The sequence below is a fragment of the Sinohyriopsis cumingii genome, chromosome 4, assembly GCF_028554795.1.
Source record: "Sinohyriopsis cumingii isolate HCF-2022 chromosome 4, ASM2855479v2, whole genome shotgun sequence".
In the NCBI taxonomy this organism is placed as follows: domain Eukaryota; kingdom Metazoa; phylum Mollusca; class Bivalvia; order Unionida; family Unionidae; genus Sinohyriopsis; species Sinohyriopsis cumingii.
Genome location: NC_142964.1, coordinates 145,382,253 through 145,400,455, shown reverse-complemented (window position 1 = coordinate 145,400,455; position 18,203 = coordinate 145,382,253). Strand labels below are relative to the sequence as shown.

At 37.2% G+C, this 18,203-nt stretch overlaps 1 protein-coding gene across 4 annotated transcripts in view; it reads left to right on the top strand.

The window, feature by feature from the left end:
• The first annotated feature begins 6,195 nt into the window (after nt 1–6,195).
• Nucleotides 6,196–18,203, top strand: part of LOC149802275 (interferon-induced protein 44-like) — a 40,368-nt gene continuing 28,360 nt past the window's right edge. For 3 of the 4 annotated variants that reach the window (XM_089956699.1, XM_089956697.1, XM_089956700.1), the window contains exon 1: nt 6,196–6,469. The gene's annotated coding sequence lies outside the window, so the exon portion shown is untranslated. Of the gene's footprint in view, nt 6,470–15,716; nt 15,779–18,203 lie in introns of those variants that run through there. The other variant, XM_089956698.1, reaches the window with a different exon arrangement.

The following is an 18,203-nucleotide window of genomic DNA, read 5'->3' as shown; positions in this document are numbered from 1 at the left end:
AGAGTTGACCATAGCTAATCCTGGTTTTTAACCTAACAAAGTCATAGAAGCGTTATTATTCTTGATAATATATAACGTGCATGGAAAATCGATCCGAAGCGGTGAATAGCTACTTAGAGAATTTTTAGCCGGGGTAGTGTTTTAAGAAATATAGTATCCTTCTCAAATGAAACTTTAATAATTATCCAAGGCAACGCCAGATCTACTGAATGAAATTAATGATCGAGAACAAATATCTCAGCAAACATTGGAGTCACTGGGCTTCCAGGGATAGAGATGTTCTGTTTCCAACAATACAAGCCTTCGAAAATGTGAGTCTCAAAATGGAGAAAACCGCTCTTATTACATTCACAAATATCATCGTAATATATCTTATTCCTCATTAGATTTCATGTTATTATACGTCATAGAAGCACAAAGGTAGTTAGACTATATTCACTTGTAGGCCACTCCTAACCCGCAAGTTGATCTTGTCAAAATAAATCAGCTGGCTAAAATAACCAAAGGTTTCAACAGGTACCCAATGTAGTTCGTTGGGAAGCCGTTGCACTAACTTACGATGAAAGGCTATAAGGTAAACGAATACATTACACATTTAACCCTGATTGAATTGATAACCCAGAGTCTATTCGACGCAGAAGTATACTATGAGGACGGTAATATATTGTATTCACATGGACTACAACCTCCTACCGGAAGACCAACGTCAGCTAGAATCGTATTATATCTATTACCACCTGAACGTCTACGTGTACAAACTCGTGTACCTGCATTAATCACGTGTTTTGGGGGTCTCAGTACCGGCGCCCATTGCGTTGCCGCGCACGGATAGTGACCACGGGCTTTACGGCCATTCGTTTATGCTGATTTTATCCGGATGCGGGTTATCGCTGAAAACAATAGTCATACAGATGAGGAACCGAAATTAGAGCCCAAAAAATAGCGCCCTGCAGGTTTTCTGACCTACCAAAAAGTGCATCAGTTTAAATGCAACCTACTCCACAATGTTTCCGGCTTGCAAAACTATTCCGCTTAAAGACCCTGCTGAAACAGCTCAGGAATGATTTCTCGCTGGTGATGCAGTAATCCTAGCTGAAAAATAAAATCCTGCCTATCGTTGTGGGAGAAATTTGTAGCCTACTAAAATCGAGTTGGTAGTATTTTTTATTGTAATGCACCATAAAATCCATGTGGTGGAAGGCGCATTTACGAAAAACCGAATCCAGCAGTAAACACTGAGAAACAACAGGCGAAACCGTTAAACACGATAATACCTCCGTCTAATTATAATCAGGCAGTGTTCCCACTCATCTCACAGCCGGGCATTTACATTCCAACAGTATAATTTCTTTGTTCTTCGATGCATATGCCGTTTCCAATTATTGTACCGCCCATTATCTGCTCCGTGTAACGTCTTAAAATAGGTTCGAACAGAGAACAACACAACCACAGTATCGTCATAGGAACAGTGTTACTGCCTGAAGAGGATAGTGTTTTAGTCACGATCGAATTGATATCGCCAAATGGACAGCAAACCACTAGCGCGGCCAAGTTATCCCACTACGGCGACTTTTGTGTAACTCTGTACCGTGAAATAAAATCATCGAGCTGCTGATGCAAATTCTTTAATATTATTTGAATACTGTTTCTCTGATATCTAAATTGTCCGACGAAGTGTTCTCCTAAATATGTAATTTTGCGTAAACCGAAGTCACTTGCCAAAATCTCAGCTAGGTTCATCAGCAATTACGTGCCTGTAACTTTAGAAATAAGTGAAACAAAAGCAACATAAGTACGCAAGCAGCAAATTTCGTTAACATGAGGGCGGCGGAAGGAGCTGTCAGATAATGGGCATCGTTAGAGTGACATCCGAACGTTTCGTACCTCATCAGGCAGCATCGTATCTCTTGGGAACTGAATACTCTAAAAGACTTACAATTATCACAATCTTGACTGTATATCCATGGATGGAGCTGGAGTCGGAGACGATACCAGATACCTCGTCTATTTTGTCATCAAAAATCGGTAAAATCTCAAGGATGACATCACAGTGGAGTTAAAGCTAACACATATAGTAGAAGAATTACTTGAGATCGTACGTGTCCCTGTACGAAGCCACGAAGCAGTTAGGGACCAACACAGTATTTCGCACGACGATTATTCAGGAGGCTACATGTTGTGGGCTTTTAATTTTACTCCTGATCAAGGCAGCAACTAGGGACATTTCCACCCTATAAAATACGGTCAAAGTCGTGTGGCACTTCAGTTTGCAGAAGATCTAGACAACATGGTGAACATCATCTTGTATAAAGAATTCGATCATACTCTAGAAGTCAACAGTTTGAGAGAAATTATTCTAGACTATTAGAAGCTATTGAAGACGCTTATTCCTCTTTGGACTGTGGAGCCTTTTTGTAGATGTGAGACGCGGATGTCTTTGAAGCGGAACCAAAAGACAAGGACGGAGAGGACGTCACGATGACGAGATAACCAGAACAAGAAGAACATTTAGTCTCCTGCTTTGCGAAGCACCAGGCGGAACAAAATTATATGGTTGACTCACAAACATTAATATTGATATCAAAATGATCATTCCAGTCATGTTCAGAACGATATAAGCCTGATGATGAGCTAAGAAGAAAAACTGAACGAGCATCTGGATGACAGTTTACATCTCATCTTGGAAGAATCAATTTTGCATCAGCGGGAAAAAGAGTTGCGTGACTATTCATCCCCTCCATTGTCTTCCCCAAAGATCAGTCGCATCCAAGCTCACTTTCCAAAGAGTACGGAGACAAACCCAAGAACCGTTTACTTGACTGAGATTTTCAAAGAAAACGTTTGGAATTGAATTCATGCCTCAATATTACCTGTGGAAGACACAAACTAAACATAATGGATAACTGGGAATTTCATTACATTTTGAAAAACAGTTCGTACACCGCTTCATGCAATCATGTCGTGTGCGCTAAGGATGAACTTCCTCATTGCAAACCTGAAGAAGATGAAGCGTATGTCATCAACACTGACGACAGTCATCTCACATGAACTAATTGGGTAGCAGTCTACTTTCCCAACGTTCACAGCGTGGATTATTTTGATTCTTATGGATTACCGCATTTGGAAAACGATGTCATCGACTATATGAGAAGAAATGGTAGGACGACTCTCTTCAAAAATGTGTAATTACAAGGCACATATGCCATGGTGTGTTGACAATATTGTGTGTATGTTCTTCATCAACGCAGTCTTGGATTTACCTTAGAACATTTAGTGACTGTTAAGATCGAGACTCTTATATAAAAAATAAAAGGGTTGTATTTTGAAACAAATGGATGTCTGTTCTTTTTTTAAAAAAATGGATACTGTCTGAATATATAGGTTTTTCACTTCTCTCTATCCCTCTGAGATATGTTAGCAAAAGCGTTCATAGCAAGCACGAACGGACGTTTCCTATCGCGTCTGCGCCTTATAAATAAACCTCGGTGCGGTCATAGTCGACCAACCAAGAGGTAGGAATGTTTTTCTCACTCTCAAAAAAAAGGAACAAATATCCAATTTTGAAACTACAACACTCCCAAATACAATTCGTCAAAGTAATTAGATTCCTAGGAATGTTTTTAGAGGAACAGTTAAACTGGAAAAAAATATAAATATCTAATTGGAAGGTGTAATTAGGGTCTAAATTTACCTATAACAAATATAAAGCATACAACCTGGGGTGCTTACCAAACCAAACCACTTTATAAAGCTTAATTAGATAAAAATTAGACTATGTGACTCAGGCCTAGTGCTAGGCAAGCCCATCATTACTAAACAAAATATACAGCATCCAATATCAATCTCTCAGAGTATTCACAGGATCTTTAAAACACCTCGAAGGAAGAACTTCAAATACTGACAGGAAAACTTCCTTTGGAACTAAGAAGGGACGAACGATTACTAAGGTAGGCAGGAAGGACCTGAATCAATGATAACAACTACCCGGTGAAAAATGACATACAAAGATGCGATAAAGCCTTTAGCAAAGAGTTGGTCCCCTTTCCACCGGGAGGGAAACATATTCACGATCTACAAGAAAAAAAAAACAACTATTCAACCTACAAGCAGATCCAATAATGTATTTAGATCCGACAAAATGGAGAAATCAACCACCTAATATCATATTACAAGCACTAAACATGGAGAAAAAAACACCTCATAATCAGAGGCTCTATAAGTGTCCTATGATCATTAGAAATAGGCAATTCCAAAAGTAGAAATACTTTTATGCATATAACTCTACAACTGCTACAAAATATAAAGGATACAATACACACATTAGAATTCATTTGGACACCATATCACATTAACATACATGGAAATGATAGAGCCAACCAAAAAGCCTAATTAATAAATTGATAAGCGAAATAATCTATAGCGTCCATGAATTATATAGTCCAATTAAAATTAAGATTAACCAAATATGGCTAAAAAGGGCAAGCCAAAAAATGAAGAAGCATAGGAAAAGCTGGACACCAGCCGCAATGGGTGTGGATTAATGCCACTGCGTGTACGGTGGACCCTATACTGATCGAGAAAAATGGAACCCCCGCGTCACGCAGAGAATGCAGACAATCGGCCTAGCAATGCCAATGGTAATGGACCCACTAGCAGGAAATATGGTAGGATATAAACATTTTTTTTATAATAACTTAAGGAATAATTTTACCAAGTCGATTGAATAAGTCGCAGGAGTCGGGGAGGGGGGTAGGCCAAAAGGATCAAAAAGTATGGGAAAAGCTGGACACCAGCCGCCTATGGCGTGGAGTAGTACGGACCTGCCCCATTGTGTTATGCTGCGACCTCAAACAATCGGCCAAGCAATGCTAATTGTAGCAGGCCCATATACTTCCTAAATCTAAAGAAAACATGGCATTAAATTAACTGAATTATCTAGACACTTTATACCTCACCAACGCTTTTCTTCTTCTTTCTCTAGTAACTTACATCAAGGAAGGGATTAGTCAATGATAGCTACAATTCAAATACTATGCGACCCTAGTATTAGAAATTATAAGGTAACTAAAACCCACAGCCATTAACATTAAAGTCCCATTGTCCCAATTAACTAAAATCGTTCGTTTTATTTCGGGGGGGGGGGATCAAAATTTATATTAAATTATATCTTTTAGTGAAATAATGCATTCCTGCATATGATACAGTCAATCTTTCATTCGTAAGAGGCATTTAGTGAAATATATCGCTTGACAGCATGTTAAGAGATCTAAGACTAACGCGAATGCCTACCATGTAGTTGAAATGATCCAACCAAGTAATACTCCATTTATTGTACTCTAGTCTTCCTAGTCTAGTAATTTTTATGATTTTCACAATCTCCCGTGTAGTGCTATTCCACTGATTTTTATATTTAAATTCAAATGCATATATGGTTGTTACTGTTAACCACTTCAGCTGGTAATAAATATAAATATGCAGACATCGATTTTGTTCATATCTGCAATCGCGATTCCTCTTTCATTTTTAGCAAAATCAAACCGTAATTTCAGTTCTGTGCTAAATTTGTGTTTTTCTTCACTATTTTTCTTTATGTATTTCCAAAGTTGTACGTCGATGACTAATTTTGAAGAATTCTTGCGAACTGGAATCTCTACTTTCATTTCTTATTCGGCTAAACGATTGATTGAAATGTATTTTATACATATCAGTTTATAAATAGGACTGCATTCAAAATAAATGCATCTGTAAAGGGCTTTGTTTACTAGAGATTATTCGAAGGATGTTATCCAGTGACCCCATCCCCTCTCATTGGTCATGCAAAAGTGTCCGATAACCGAATGTGCTTGACTACTGAGCCTGAGTTTATATTTTCTACCTATACGTATTAAAGTTAAAGTATGGAAAGTGTGTTTTATTAATTTTCTTTAATACCCGATGACATCAACGGCTATATTTTCATATATTATATCCGTCCGTGTTATTAACTGACTTTTCAATGCACAAAAAACATACACAAATATGTAACCGTGAATACATAATTTGCACTGATATGATAGTGCAGTACCGAACCTAAACCAATATACCAGTCGTATAACGGAATGATATCCAAAAACAAATAGTACTGAGTGTACATGATCCTTGACCTAGATTTTTGTTGTCAAATAACTCATTGGATCTCTAACAGCGTGTTAGGGGTATCAATAGCCCAGGCATGCAAATTACTGTCATTGCAGGGCCAGCATTTAAAAGAAAAGATGTGTTTATCCTCTTTATTGCAATCAATCAAACGCTTATTATTAGCAACTGCCTTGGACATATATAGATATTGTTCACCACAGCTGAATTCTTTCTAACACGTACTAACAAGAATTTTCGGTCGTAGAAGAATCCAATCAAGCTTGATTCAGGAAGTCAGCCATTGTGAATCCCATGCTGGATTGTGCAGCTTTAAATCTGGATATATACTGAGGTAAGACATATCACAGAAATAAACTTTTCTGTGTGAAAAACGGGTTATAATTATGTTAGTGGCATTTGTTGTCGAATACGAGATGATGACTTTTAAATTATGCATGAAACTTTTGTTGGGCAACGATCAAAGACAGGTGTCGAGCCACAACTCTGGATTACACTTATAGCAATCGGTGGCAATGCGCAATGGCAGCTGTACTTATTATGATGTAAATTTTTTAAAAAATTGCACATTATTACAAAACAAATGTAGACAAAATTATTCATCTTTTTCATCTATTTTTTTCTGAATATGTGTCTGGTGATAAGAAAGTCCATCAATATATTATGAACATCCCAAAGCAACATATATGCTTATAAGGATGTGAATATAGTTCTGTCCAATTAAATACCTCCTTTACTTAAGACTATAGAAAATCAGGAAGATGGAGACGATGATAGAGTAATAGTAATTGCAGTTGTTCTAATTGCAGTAGTAATATTACTTGTGCTAATCTAACTACTGTTACTATTCAAAGACTTTAATTGCAATCCGTATTTCATCTGTTTTGATTTTAATACAGCAACAAAACTTCATAAACACGCGAAACAACCGGTTTGTCTTTCCCAGTGACACAACAGCTTATAACTAATAAGCTAACAATATGATATATATAAACTAAGGCCAACCATTCAATTTGTGCACCTATTTGAATCGTAAAATGTGTTTGGCTCACAAATAATTTGGACAAAATATTTTTCTGAATTATAGAAAAAAATATTGCATACATTATATTACTTGAAAGAAGTTACTATCTTCAGGTAAAAAGAAGGTACTGAATCAGATGAAAATATCAGACAACCCAAACACGAAGATTTAGTGGTTGGTAGCTAACAATGGACCTACAAGTCACTTTAAGTTTACTGACAAGTAAACATTCAGTGATAAATAGATACAATTCAGAGAGAAAGATACATAATACAGATTGCAAAAAAGCGACCGACTATTTGATTTCCAGGTATGACGATGGACTTGGGATTTAATTTTAGTTGGGATATTTGCTTTTTTTGTTTGAAATCGGTTGTTTCGCATGATAGTGATGTCCTGTAAGGGAGTGGCAATGTTATGTTCACAGTGGATGACTGCTGGGATTTATTTACTTTTTAAAAATATTTGACTCTTTTGTACCTTGAAACAATATTCTTCAGTAAATTTATAGCAACACAAAACACTATTATATTCATTACATTAGCTATAAAAAGTTATCTTCAGGTAAATTTGTGTAAAAAAGTAAAGTATCCCATCTAAATTTAATAATTGTCAGGCGAAACAACCAATTTCAAACAATTACGAATGACTTGCTTTCTGTCTATATTTCCTCTATTTGCAAAAAAAAAATAAAAAAAAACAAAACAAACACAACAGATAACATTCGTTGTCAACTGAAGGTTTCTTAAAACTATTAATACCACAAAACAGTTTTACTTTAAATCAACTCATGACCAAACTTTTACGAAACTCTAATTCACATTGACATAGTTTTTCACGCCTCACGTTTGTATGCTTTATCAGTAGTTACATGTCATTATTGATTGCCACATACTACAAACCATGCGAAGAACACATACTACACAGAATGACTCCTATACCAAATGACCAGACACTTATAAATAAGAATCTACTGAGAATTCATTCCGTTTAGAAATTGTAGGCTCTATTTTGCAAAACGTATACATTCTACAATACAGTCTCATGAATTATGTACGTTATAGTGTGTGTTTTTAATAAATGCCTAATATTTCCCTTTGGGAAATTATTTTCCCAACAATGCCTCCCAATACTTAAACATATAATCATATAAATTGAATTAACTTTTATACAATGACGTCAATACAATAGCATATACCCGACATTAGTAATTATACAATACAATACAATAAATACAATGCAATACAATACATACATACATACGTGCATACACACACACGTATCTGAACAGTACATTATTCCTTCTAAAATAAGTATTGCCAATACGCCAGCATGCCTCTCTTTTTATATTTTGATTTGGCTGTTGCAACCTAGACTTTGTATAATTGTGTTTGGCTGTTTTGCTAGAGTTTGCTGTTCTGCTTCGACTCGACTTCCATTGTGTTACATCTTGATGTTTGAGACTGGCCTTTTATCGCCACGATTCTGTGGTTAATAGCTATATTGAATTTGGAAGGTACATTGTGCCCCTTTTTGTTGTATAAATTAGTATGTTTGGTCTGAGTATCAGTGTTGGCGTTACACGTCGTGTTAACAATTGGGGATTGTGTTGCTGTTGTTTATTTAGTTCCCTCTTGTGTAGGGGCCTGAAGACTGGGCTTAGGTCACCTTATAGTCTTAATATGGTTGGGGCCTAAGAATATTTTGTGTTTATTTATATGTTACAACTCTTGTTGTCGTGTGTATCTAGGGCTGATGGCGAGGGTTTGCCACCCATATAATATGTATACATAGTTATGGGAATATGTGTTGTTTTTCTCATACCATCAGGTTTGTGGTATTGTGTTAGCTGCATGCCTACAATCGGAAACACAAACCACACACAACAACAATAACAACCTTGGGCGTGCGCTTCAGCTAGCAGTCTTACCTTACTGCTTTAGCCCTTCTATTAATTGCTGTTATAATTACTTGTGGTTGTATTTATGTGTTGCCATGTTTGTTAGTTTGTTTGAGGTATCTTATTATGCTCATGTATGTTGTATCGATGTTTTTGTTGCGTACCTTGTCCAAAAATTCCGGGTATGTTGTAGGGGAATTATTTTTCTTCCGGTAATCTTGGAAACCGACTCGTCGATTATGGTATCTGGGACAAGTGTTGAAAACGTGGTCCAGTGTTTCTGCAGCAGGGCAATGTGGACAGTTAGTAGTTTGGTTCAATTCCTTCCTGAGATGTTTCCCAAAGCTGTTTCGGAGCAAAGTTTTTCCTGTTTTGATCCTATTGATAATTCGGATGTCCACGATTTCCAGGATTTTATGTGTCGTGATTACCATTGTGGCCTCTTTTTGCAGTTGGTGCTAATGTCTGTCCTTGTTGGTGTTGTCCCAGAGCTGCTACCATTTCTTGTTCATTATATGACTATATATCTCATACGCACTATTTAAGTGTTTATGTTACATTGTTCAAGAGATTGTATTTCGCCATTCGGTCAGCTTTATCGTTGCCAATCAGATTGATGTGAGAAGGTACCTATAGGAATTCAATGGTTTGTTGTTTATCTTCGAGCTCCCTGATGGATAACATAGAGTCTTCTAGCATATTTGCTCTAGTTTTTGATGTGCCTGTCTCTAAGGATTTGAGTACTCTTAGAGCGTCTGTTATAATGACGTACTGACTGTGGTTTGGGGTCTTAATCCATTTGAGGGCTTCATTATTGCCCATAATTCTGCTGTGTAGATGGAGCAGCCATCCGAAAGTCTTGCACCAAATTCAACATGTTGGTAAGGCACCACTATTGCAACAGCAGTTCTGTTTAGTTATTTCGATTTCTATCCGTCTGTGTAGATTTTAAAAAATCAGGAGTAAGTTTCGTCAATGATTTTCTGGATTTCTATTAGCATTTTGGTAGGTTTTGTAGTTTGGATCCTACGTTCTGAGCAGACAGGTTTATTTTGGGTGTGCAGTTTTTCCAAGGGGTAGGATCTTTGATTTTGTATTGTTCTGCTTGAATTCAGGATAGTTGAATTTCCTCACAGCGTGTGTATTGTTTTACCTGTTGGATGGTTTAGAGCTCGTTTTTGCCTGAACGGATTGTTGCATGTTTTAATAATCATCTTGGTTGGGTTGGTGTCTTGATGTATTGAGTTTCTGGTAGAATATCTCAATATGTGCTCTTCTCGTCTGAGGTGCAGTGGTAGATCTCCCGTCAGTATTTGTAGCTCCTCGAATGAGATGTTAGGTAGAGTCCACGTACATAGTCTGAGTGCTTTATATTGTATGCCGTCCAGTCTCTTAAGCAGGCCCTTGTTTGCCGAGGCATTCACCTGGCAATCGTGGTCCAGTTTAGCCCTGATTAATGACATGTAGAACTTGAGCATAGTTTGTTTTTCAGCTCCCCACGTTGTCCACTTGATATTGTTTAGGAGTCTGATGTCTTGTTGGCATTTTTTATTAGGATTCTTATGTGCGTTTTCCAATTAAGTGTTTCGTTAAGTAGCATTCCCAAAAAGTAAGTTTCATTTACGAATGGGATTGGAGTATTTTGTATGCAGAGTTTTGGGTATGTAGTACGCTTCCTGTTTGTAGGGGAGAAAAGCATTCCTACTGTTTTAGTATCAGATATGTTGAATCCATAGTTGTCTGCCAATTTGCCGATGGTGTCTAGGCTTTACTGTAGTTGCTTGATGTTGTTTTGGCCGTTGGGGTTGCCTGCCTTCCATATTTCACTATCGTCAGCAAACTGGGACAGTTCGACTAGTTTGTTGGTAATATTGTTGCAGATGTTGTTGATCATGAGTTTGAACAGTGTTGGACTTATTAAGCTTCCCTGGGGAGTTCGGTTGTCCAGAGTGTCAATCGCGAAGAGTGCATAGCCTACTCTGGTTTTGATTTGCCTCCCGTTAGGAAGTTTGAGATCCAACGGTGCATTCTTCCTGTTATGCCGAATTGATTGAGTTTGGAAATGAGACCTTTAGTCTAGACCATATCAAACGCTTTTTCGAGGTCTATTAATACCGCAGTTAAGTGCCTATCTTTTTTCCGTTTGACATTGAAGGCAAGTTAAATGCTGGCTTCTAGTCGAATTAGCTGATCAATGGTGGAGCGTATGGTTCTAAATCCACTTTGAGTTTTACTAAGTAGGTGGTTCTGTTCCAGGTGGTGCCTTAGCCGGATGTTGATCATTGTTTCCATGACTTTGCAGTTGATGTCAGTCAAAGAGATGGGTCTATATGATGCTATGTTTTTGGAGTCTTTTCCTGCTTTAGGTATGGCTATGGCCACTGTTTGTTTCCATAATGTGGGTGTGTTTCCAGTGTGCCATATTAGGTTTATCAAGTCAAGCATAATTCTTTGCATATTTATCGTGAAATGTTTATAGATGTCGTAGCCGAGATTGTCTTCACCTGGGGATGTGGTTTCTTTGTTAAGTAGTGCTTTTATCCATTCATCGAAGTTGAATGGGTAATTTAGTGGTGAGTCATTGTTGGTTTGGTCTGTGAATATGGGAGGGAATTCTTATTCGATTGTCCGTCCTTGCTCCATAAACGTTTGGGTATGACTATTATTATTGCTGGAATTAGCAAAATGTCGTGCCAGCTGTTCTGCTTTGTTCTGGTTGGTGATATTGCCGGGACCTTCCCTTTCATGGCTTTGACTAAAACAATCAATCAATTCAATCAGTTAAAGGATCTAAGTCGTCTACGCAACTAGTGCTTTCGCGACTGGTTAAATCTCGAAGGTCGAGATTTTTAATTGATCGGGACTGTAGGAATGGAGCCACTACAGTCCCGCTTTTATGTACGAATGTTGCACTTTTTAATTCATGAACATGTCCGGCCGAGGAAGGGAGACAAGGGGCCCGCGGGACTCAAGTCCAGTTATACTAGTGGACAGAGATCTATTCCAATGGTGTGTAAGTAACTCGTGTAATTTTCCTAATCCTTTGAGTTATGTAATTTCATTACTATTTTTAATTAAAGTTGGAATTTGATGTACATGGTGTACTTTTGATTTTCCGAAATGTTGACAATCAACTGGGTGTCAGGCACCCTATACATGTTTGGGTCACGCTGTGTTTACTTTCGGTTTTCATTTTGTTGGTGGTATACAAAGGATCGAGTTAGGGTTGTGGGTATAGAGCTTGTATCGAAAGAGGTCTTCAATAGCTGAAGGAAGAACCTCATATAAATTGGCAATTTGAAAGTCGATTCTTTATTCTTTCTTCATTCTGTGATGCCTTCTTTCTTTCTTCTTCGTGCTGTTGTAGTGTTTTGCTGTTTTGCTAGAGTTTGTTGTTCTGTTTCGACTCGATTTCCATTGCCTTAGATCTTGATTTGGCGACTGGTCTTTTATCGCCACGATTCTTTGTTTAATAGCTATATTGAATTTAGAAGGTATATTGTGCCCCTTTTTGTTGTATAAATTAGTATGTTTGGTCTGAGTATAAGTGTTGGATTTACATGTCGTGTTAATAATTGGGGACTGTGTTGTTGTTGTTGTTTATTTAGTTCCGGAGTGGGGTGTGTGTGTGTGTGTGTGTGTGTGTGTGTGGCCTCTTGACTTGGCTTAGGTCACCTTATAGTCTTAAGATGGTTGGGGACTAAGTATATTTTGTGTTTATTTGTATCTTACCACTCTTGTTGTCATGTGTATCTGGGAATGATGGCGGGGGTTTGCCACCTTTATAATATATATATATATATATATATATATATATATATATATATATATATATATATATATATATATATATATATATATATATATATATATAGTTAGCTGCATGCCTACATGAGGGAGAAAAAAATGTAAATATATTTATATTTTTAAAAAAACACACAACAACAACCATGGGCGTGCGCTTCAGCTAGCAGTCTTACCTTACTGCTTTAGCCCTTCTATTAATTGTTATTATAATTACTTGTGGTTGGATTTATATGTTGCCATGTTTGTTAATTTGTTTAAGGTACCTTATTATGTTCATATATGTGGTATCGATGTTATTGTTGCGTACCTTGTCCAAACATTCAGGGTATGTTCTAGGGGAATTCATTTTCTTTTGGTAATCTTGGAAACCGACTCGTTGATTATGGTATCTGGGACTGGTGTTGAATACGTGGTCCAGTGTTTCTGAAGTAAGGGAAATCCGGACAGTTAGTGATTAAAACAGATAGATTCGCTTCACGTAAATATATTCACGCGGACATCAAAGAAAACGCATTAGTAGTTCAAATCAGGGTATGTGGTTGAATGAATAAATGAATTATTGAATTAATGAGGTGTGCGCACATTAAGTACACGTACCTCGAATTTATGACTGCACTGCGGCCTGATAATTTTTCCTAGGGGAAGGAATCAGTGCCTCATCCCCCAGGCATTTATGTGCCCAAGGGACACTGTTAATTTAGCCTCAGGTCGTGGGTCAATATAGGTCCCTAACATGTCGCTAAGACATGTCAAAGACATATGATCTTATTTATTCCCTAGTTTTTAAGTTTACTATCATGTCTACTAGTCATGATAGTTGGGTTTTTTTTGTTATATGTGAAGTTATTTTTTTCAGGCTAACACTATTTTAATAAGACATATATATTAGCCGAATACTCGGGTCGCTAAGACATGTAAAAGACATCTGAACTTAATTATTCCCTAATTTTAAGTTTGTTATCCTGACTACTAGTTATGGTAGGTTTTAGGTTTTTAATTAAAGTAATCGTTTTCGGTATGGGAGGTAAGTTTAGTGGAGGAAGGGGTTATTTAGCATTGATAACGAAAGACGGGTGTCTTTGCTAAATAATCGGGTCTCGTTAGACATATCAAAGTCGCCCGTCTCTGTTAACTGCCTGAAAAGGTTGTTTGTGGCTGGTTATATTCTATTTTTAAGTTCAGTTTTTTCTAAGAACTTTAATATATTATAGGATGTTTAAGGATGTTAGGTTTGTTAGGTCTAGGATTTCTGGAACGGTATAAAGGGATCCAGTTACTTTTTGTGCTTTTGGAAGTTGGTTTTTGTTAGTTGGAATTTGGTGCAATTATTGAATACATGTTGCAGGTCTTCTACGGTGCGACATTTGGTAGCAGTTTATGTTTACAGGTTTGGGACCTATGTATTTACCAAAACTGCCTGATAATTTGGTTTTACCTATCATTATTAGATTAATTAGTTTTGGTCAACACTGTTAATTTTGGGTGGGATAATGGCCATGTTAACTGTTGTTAGGATGGAGTGTAGTTTCTTACCTTTGGGGGTGGAATTCCAGTGTTCTTGCCATATTTGATTGATATAGGTTTTTACGAAACATTGAGCTTCTGTAATGCTATATCTAAGCGTGGCTGGATTGGGGTCTTCTAACTTACTTTTGCGACTTTATCAGCCTGTTCATTGCCAGGGATTCCTATATGTGATGGCACCCACATGAACTCGATTATTTGACCTATTGTGGATAATTCTTTAAGCATATGGAAGGTCCCGGCAAGGAATATCTGTCTTTATTTAGTTTTACGTGTTTTAATTGAGTTTATTACACTGAGTGAGTCGCTAATAATGACTGCTTTTTGCATGTTAATCTTTTGATCCAATGGAGTGATTCAATCATTGCCCATAATTCTGTAGTGTATATATAGCAATGGTCCGGTAGCCTGGTTCCCATTTGGATGTTATATTCAGGGATTACTATTGCTGTTGCCGTTCTGGATGGCTAAGCTGTTTTTGAATCGTCTGTGTATATTTTAATAAAACCAGGGTAGGTGTCCTGTATGTCATTTGCAATTATGGTTTTTAGCTTATTTTCTTGTTCCAGTGTGTTTCCTTATTATGTGGCCATGGTGTTATCCTTTGTTTGGTTTGTGTCCAAGGGGTTCGGTCAGGTGGTTTTGGTATATTCTTCCTGTTGTTCAAATATTGGGAGGTGTTCCCTAAGTTCTAAGTTGCCACATGTTATGTTTGGAACTAGCTTGTGGCTAAAAGAAATGTTACATCTGCAAATGGCAATTTTAGTGGGATGCCTGATGGGATGGTTAGCTAACTGAATGGAGTATCTGAGTAGCATTTCTGTCGTCTGAGTTTTACTGGTAGTTCCCCAGTGAGGACTTGAGTCTCGTCCGATGAGGTGGAGGGAAGTGTGCCTGTGCAGAAGATTGAAGCTTTCATTTAGATGGCATCTAGTTTGTTTAGGAGTGGTTGTTTTGCAGAGTTATACACTTGACAACCGTAGCCTGGTTTGGATCTTACAAGGGCTTTGTAGATGGTAATCAAAGTTTCTTGGTTGGATCAACATGTGTTACCTCTAAGGTTTCTTAGGAGGTTGAAGTCTTTATTGCAGCTTTGTAAGAGGAGATATATATATTGTGTTACCAGGTTAGGTGGCTGTCAAAATACATTCCTAGAAATCTTAGCGCCATACCATATTTGATTAGCTGATTTTGAAGATAAAGGTTAGGGTCGGCTAATTTGCTATTCCGTTTTGGAGTAAATATGATTTCAACTGTTTTCTCATGCGAGATTTTAAAACCCAATTATCCGCCCATCTCCCTGTTATCTAACCTTTTTTGTATTTCAGCAATGACTGTTTTACTGGCGGGGTTTCCTGCTCTCCAGATGTCGCTGTCATAGGCGAATTGTGAGATATTAAATTTAGTGGAGGCTAGGTTACGGTCAAGGTCGATAATCATAAGGTTGAAGAGTACTGGATTAAGTACGCTTCCTTGTTTGGAGTGGGTGCTGCTTATTCTGGTCATAACTGTACTACCTGTGAGAAAGTGTGCAATCCAGTTAAACATGTTTCAGTAATTCCGAAGTTGTTGAGTTTCGCAATCAATCATTTTGTCCAGACCAGGTCAAAAGCTTTTTCTAAATCAAGAAAAACAGCTATGAGGTTTCTGTCGGATTTTCTCATGGAGTTGAAATCTGGTTTAATGTCCGTTTATAATTGTAGCAATTGGTCAGTGGTGTGACGCTTGTTACGAAAGCCACATTTGTTTTCTGATAGCAGATTGCTCTTTTCGAGGTGATGTTTTAATATGTTTAAGAGAATAGTCTCGTACACTTGCAGACATTATTGGTGAGGTAGATGGGTCGATATGATGGTAAGTTGTTAGGGTCTTTGTCTGGTTTGGAGTTGAGTATAATAATGGCTTGTTTCCGGCTATTTGGTAGTTTTCCATTATTCGAGATTTTGCTGAGTAGTTTGATAATGGTTGCTGTTATATTGCCAGGGAGATTTTCATATATTATATACCCAATTTGATCTTTTCCAAGTGATGATTCTTTCTTTGACCATAATGATATGTCCCATTCGAATAAGGTGATTTCGCTGTTTCAGTTTGAATCTTAGGTTCTTTTGTCTTGAGTTTTTTCAGAATGGTTCTTGTTACTGCTCATGTCGGAAAAGTAACTAGCAAGCATATCGGCCTTTTCTTGCTTGGTGGTAGCACCTATTAGTTGGGGGGTTGAATAGGTTGATTTCCCTCTATAGTTTTTATTTTATCCTAGACTTGTTTGGAATGTGATTTTAGATTAAAGCAAAATGTTTGCCAGGATTTTTATTTGGCTAATTGTATGATGTGTTTAAGCTTTTTTTCTTTATCTTTGTATGGGTGAAATCTATGGAGTTTCCTTGTGTTTATATTTGTTGAGTGCTCTTTTTTCCGTATGTGCTTTGCTGCATAGTCACTCCACCAGGGTATTGGTTATTTTGTTTGGAGATCTTACCGTTTATGGGATACTTAAACAAGCTACTTTGTGAATGGATTATATTGTCGTGGATGTAATTTGGAATGCGGATACATCTGTATCGAACACTATATGATCCATATATGTCTAAATGGGTATGTATTAATTACTTTTAATACGTCCTTGCCGATTCGAATTTTATTAGCGTTTGCAAGCATGTGAATCTTTAACTGTACATTTATGGATTCATATGTACGTATCATTCGTCTCACTCAGTCCGTATTAGCTAAACTTAGTTTGAAATTTAATACAGACAAGAGCACTTAACACAGACTGACACCTGATGTTACGCTTTGTAGCCGCATTGGTGCAGACCCGTTTACGAGTCCAGCAACCAGCGTTAGTCCAATAACAGTATTACTTACAAGGAAATGGTTAACGCCTTGAAATACTAAAGCAAAGAATGCGTCAACTAAGGTGGACAGTGTGGACATTCCAATAAACCCATCAGACGGTGACATTTATTAGCACAATGTTGACACCGTAGGAGTTGATATTTGCGTTAAGATATCTTTTAGTACGGACATCATGGATTTGACAGTCTTGACATTGTTGTACCCAGCGTATTCTTTCAAGATGAAAGGCTGACACGGTTTTTGTTGGGTACATCAGAATGCGTATTTTATTCACCATTGAACATATATAACACATTAATCTGATACAGATACACAACTAGAACAAATAGTTTAAGTGGCATTAGGTTTGAGATCGTATTGAAAATATCATCAGGTCATTGGCCCTTTATACAGACGTAGTGCTTTGAACAGACTCGATGATAGCAATACATCAAAAAGCTATATTTTTCTTCTGTCGATCGAGTCAACCCACGGATATTTGGAAATATATACATTATAATTGAAGCAGGAGATAAGATATTTAAACGACACAAAAGATGTGCGTTTCATTTCCTGTAAGCGTTGCCATACTGTATTAATTCATACCTGCTATAATATAAGTACCTGCAAAAACCTTCGCAATTCAAACTGGATAAAGCACGCCATTATATATACCTTGTCCAATATCTAGGCGGTATATAATACTGATTTCGCGTCATAAAGTATGATGTAATACCTTGTGTATAATAGTACAGAATAGTATAGACAGAAATATGTAACTATGAAATCTTATCAAGCTATAACTATCATGAGTATGTAGAAATCTATTCTAAGATTAAATTGAAAATGCAACAACAGTTTATTAATATAATGTATCATAGTATTCTCTCCTTCAAATATACATCCAGGATAGATACACACTGTCATGCGGTCTGAATTGAATCTTGCAGATCTTTCTGACTTAAACGAATTTATAGC